Source organism: Mesoplodon densirostris, chromosome 15, assembly GCF_025265405.1.
Source record: "Mesoplodon densirostris isolate mMesDen1 chromosome 15, mMesDen1 primary haplotype, whole genome shotgun sequence".
NCBI classification, from domain to species: Eukaryota; Metazoa; Chordata; class Mammalia; order Artiodactyla; family Ziphiidae; genus Mesoplodon; species Mesoplodon densirostris.
Genome location: NC_082675.1, coordinates 5,491,804 through 5,496,872, shown reverse-complemented (window position 1 = coordinate 5,496,872; position 5,069 = coordinate 5,491,804). Strand labels below are relative to the sequence as shown.

Sequence of the window (5,069 nt, the reverse complement as noted above, 5' to 3'; positions counted from 1 at the left end):
AAACTTTTTTTTTTTTTTATTTTGGCCTCACCACACAGCTTGCCAGATCTTACTTCCCCGACCAGGGATTGAACCCAGGCCACAGCAATGAAAGGGCCGAATCCTAACCACCAGACCACCAGGGAATTCCCCCACTGCTAGACTCTTAACATGTGGCCAGTGCAATGGATGAACACATTTTATTTAATTTTAATTAATTTAAATGTAAATAGCCATGTGTGGTTAGCTTCTTGGAATCGAACTATGAACTTCTAACAACTTGGCCTTGTCTTTCTTTTATCCACGCCAATGAATCATCCCTGAGACCTCCCTGAAGTCATTCATCCTGCCGCTCCTAAATGTACGACATGACAGACCATTCTTGAGGCCCTGGGCTTGCTGTGATGGCTCTACCACCCAGCCCAGCAAGAAGATAAAAGGTTTCTTCTTGGAATCAGAGCCTGAATCAGACGCTTTGGGTTCCAAGCACTGAGAGCTGCGGCCAGAGCAATGAAACAGAAAAAACCCCAATCTTTGTGGTGCTTCCATGGGGATCTGAGAGCATAGTGGTTAAGACCGTGGAGCTGGGTAATCCCACTCTTGGATATATAACCGGAAAAAACAAAAACACTAATTCAAAAAGATACACGCACCCCAGTGTTCCTAGCAGCCTTGTTTCCAATGGCCAAGATATGGAAGCAACCTGAGTGTCCATCCACAGATGAATGGATAAAGAAGATGTGGTACATATATATACAATGGAATACTACTCAGCCATAAAAAAGAACAAAATGTTGCCATTTGCAGCAACATGGATGGACTTGGAAGTCATTATGCTAAGTGAAATAAGTCAGATAGAAAAAGGCAAATACTGTATGATATCACTTAAATGTGGTATCTAAAAAATACAACAAACTAGTGAATATCATAAAAAAGAAGCGCACTCACAGATACAGAGAACAAACTAGTGGTTATCAGTAGGGAGGGGAGGGAGGGGCACTTTAGGAGTGAGGGCGTGGGAGGTACAAACTATCGGGTGTAAGGTAGGCTCAGGGATGTACTGTACAATGCAGGGAATAGAGCCAATACTTTGTAATAACTGTAAATGGGAAGTAACCTTTAAAATTGTATTAAAAAAATAAAAATAAAAATAAATAAATAAAAATCTATACAAATATATATTCTATAACATTAAAAAAAAAAAAGAGTCTGGAACTGGGACCAGACTGCCTGGTGCCTTCCCTGTACCTCTCTGTGCCTCAGTTTCTGCATCAATAAAATCTGGACGTTCACCGTGCCTTGGTCTCAGAGTCGTTAAGAAGTTTCGGACTGGGACTTCCCTGGCAGTCCAGTGGTTAAGACTCTGAGCTTCCAGTGCAAGGGGCACAGGTTCGATCCCTGGTTGGGGAACTAAGATCCCACATGCCAGGCAGAGCAGCCAAAAAAAATTAAAAAAAAAAAAAAAAAAGGACAACGAAGAAGTTTCGGATTGAAGTGAGTGCCATGCATGATGAGGAATGAATTATCAGTACGCTAACAGGTAGGGGAACTAACAGTAGACAAATATCCAACCAGTCAGAAAATTCCAGATACTGAGAAGCCGTATGAAGGACCTAGGAGTGGATCATGGGATGAGACTAGTTGAGAGCCAGTGGACTAGTTTAAAATGGTGGTCATGGAAGGGAGGTTGGAGTTGAGACCTGAGAGAGGAGGTGGGTCCTCTGATGGGAGGATCTAGGGGAGGGCGTTCCAGGCAGAGCTGAGTGCAAAGGCTCTGAAGCAGGAAAAGCCCCGGGCTGTTCCTAAGCCGTAAAGAAAACCGCGCAGCTAAGGGAGAATGAATGGGAGCAGAACAGCAGCAATGAGGCCAAGAGATAGGACAGCTGGTCTTTGGGGATTTTTAAGCAGGGGAGGGCTTCTTGTTTCCAATAACTAACTGGGATGGCAAACCAGCAAGCAGGAAGACCTGGACACGAGGGCCGGAGGTCCACGTGCTGACACACTGTCACCTTCTGGGGGTCCCCTGGGCCTCATCCCCCTCCCCATGGCCTTCACACCCTCCTGATTGTTGTATTTGCCCAAAGAGAGAGTCAGAAATGAGGAATGAGGGACATAGGCTCAAGCCATCAGCTTTCTGGAAATCTGCACATCCCACACTACTTGGAGGAGGGTGGATCATCCAGGGCCCAAGTGGGAGCAGAGACCCGTTGGGGGGTTAAGATGAAAGAAATGGGTGCCTCGGATCAGGGTGTTGGCCTGGAGGAAGAGCCGCAAGAGTCTGGCTATGTTTTAGAGGCTGAGTGGATGGGATTTGCTGATGAATTGGACCGGATGGATGAAAGAAAGAGAGGGTAAGGCTTTGGCTGGAACAGGAAGACACGGAGGAGATATTAGCTGAGACGGAAAGATGAAGGGACAGACAGGTGGAGTGCAAATTGGGAGACAATAAATGTGTTCTATTATCTATATGTTTCAAAATGGCACACACATATGAGGAAACAATCAGACAAATCCAGAATGGGAGACATCAGTTAAATCGGCTGGCGTGGTTCTTCAGTCAGTGTCCTAGGAAATACAAAAGACACAGGGTTTTTCTAGATTAAGAGAAAGAGAGGGTGTGGGGAATTCCCTGGCAGTCTAGTGGTTAGGACTCTGCCTCTCACTGCTGAGGTCCTGGGTTCAATCCCTGGTCAGGGAACTAAGATCCCACAGGCCACACTGCACAGCCAAAGAAAAAGAGAGACAGAGGAGGGGTGTTGTGTGAACGGAGAGAAGGTTAGCTCTCCCCTAGACTAGGATAGAAGAGGCCCTCAGGCCTGACAACACAGATATGGTTAAAGTACAGCCACCTACCCACGGTTTCTCAAAGTTGTGTGCCTGAGGTACACTGGTGGAATTCAGGGCCACATCTGCCCTGACCCCTGAGATCTGCCCCCTAGGTCTGTCTCCAAAAAAGGTTGGTGATGACATCGCCAAGGCAACCAGTGACTGGAAGCGTCTGAGGATGACAGTGAAACTGACCATTCAGAACCAACAGGCTCAGACTGAGGTAGTACGTTTTGCCTCTGCGCTGATCATCAAAGTCCTCAAGGAACGGCCAAGAGACAGAAAGCAGCAGAAAAACATTAAGTGGGAGTATCACTTTGACGGGATTGTCACCATTGCTCGACAGATGCAGCACCAGTCTTTGGTTAGAGAATTCTCTTGGAACCATCAGGAGACCCTGAGGACTGCCCAGTCTGTGAGGTGGTGTGCTGATGGCCACCACCATCACGACATGAAAGATGACATCAACAGTGGTGCCATGCAATGCCCAGTTAGTTAAAAACTAGAAAGGGAAGTGTTTCAATAAAGGAGCACGTAAATAAAGAATCATTTCACAACCAAACCAAAAAAAAAGAGGGAGAAACATAAAGGAGACGTAATAACCAATGCAAAGCATGAATCTTTACTGGATCCTGGATCAAAAAATAAATCAGCTCTACTGACATCTTGGGATGATTTATTCCAAAAACTTTCAAAATTCTCTTTTGGCATGGAAACATTTGAAAAACAAATGTCTAATCTGTTTTCAATTTAAATGAAAGAAAAGAACAGGGCCATTTTAAGACCCATGTAGGCCCTAGACATTTTTACTTTGGATGCCACAGCCAAATATAAAGCATTTCATATTATATCTTGCATTAAAAAGTACCCTCATTAAATACAAGTCCCTATGTCAGCGTTGAAGTCTGGGCCAGTTTATGTGTTACCTTTTGAAGATTCTAAAATATTTAAATTCATTCTTGTAATTTTCATGTATTGGATACAATGTATTTTTTAGTCTCAAGCATTTCCGCTGGGGGGGGCCTTTGAAAACTCTAGTGAAGCCCATCAGGTTGAACTATGCCAGGGGAATGACCAATAGGGAGGAGGGGTCAGGGAGCTGTGACCCAGCATCTGTGCGGGCCAGTGTGGAGGAGTCAGCATTTCCTTTAAAGCCCATATGACCAGTCTGTTCTGCATTGTGTGTGACCGCCTCTAGGAAGTCCACTTATCAGTTTCCCTTCCCTGGTATTTTTGGGGGTTTCTGAGGAATGCTTACACTTTCCACAAATCTGTGCTGATAGCCCCTTGCTGCTCAGCCAGCCTCCTGCCTCAGGAAATTCTGCCAGTGACCTCTTGCCATCCTATACACGCCTTCTCTGGGCTGCAATATAACCTCTCTGTGCTGTCCCAGGAACCCAGCTCTTTCCTTACTGTAGCCAAGGCTATAGACTTGTTTTTTTTTTTAAGTCAGACATAGGGGAAAGGTGGTATTTTAGAAAGAGGGAGCAGCTGGAGTGAAACAAGGAAGTAGAAAATGTCAGGGAGCATATGGGGAAAAAGAAAGTGGTCAGCAGATAAGAGAAGCAGGGAGAAGGGCATTTTGAGGGGTTAGATCTGATGACATACTGTAAGAAACAGAGAATCTACACTGAATAATAGCTACATTAGATGCTATGGAGTCATTCCAGCTGGAATGGAAAAGGAGATGGCTTGGGGCTTCCCTGGTGGCGCAGAGGTTAAGAATCCACCTGCCAATGCAATCGAACCAGGGTCCGGGAAGATCCCACATGCCGTGGAGCAACTAAGCCCGTGCATCACAACTACTGAGCCTGCGCTCTAGAGCCCGCGAGCCACAACTACTGAAGCCCGTGCGCCTACAGCCTGTGCTCCACAACAAGAGAAGCCACCGCAATGAGAAGCCTGCTCACTTCAGTGAAGAGTAGCCCCGCTCGCAGCAACTAGAGAAAAACCTGCATGCAGCAACGAAGACCCAACGCAGCCAAAAAATAAATTTAAAAAAAAATGGAGATGGCTTCAGGACCGGCAGAAACAGGATAAAGTAAAAGGCATTTGGGAGGACAGTAAATTAACTTTTAGTAATGAGTAAACAACCCACTGTGAGAAATAGAAAAGTAAAAGCACAAATTGCCTAGTCAACCACACCGCTTGGGGGCGCTGCAGGCTTCATGACTAAACCAGTCTGTTCCAGTAGCTCCCTCTTCCGGCAGAGATATCACTGCACACAAAGGCTGACATCCTTGAGTTAAAAAGCGCTTGCCAGT

The 5,069-nt window shown here is 45.7% G+C and overlaps 1 pseudogene; it reads left to right on the top strand.

Annotated features, from left to right (window-relative positions):
* Positions 1–2,732: 2,732 nt before the first annotated feature.
* On the top strand, positions 2,733–2,843 carry LOC132503321 (U6atac minor spliceosomal RNA; annotated as a pseudogene).
* The last annotated feature ends 2,226 nt before the right edge of the window (positions 2,844–5,069 follow it).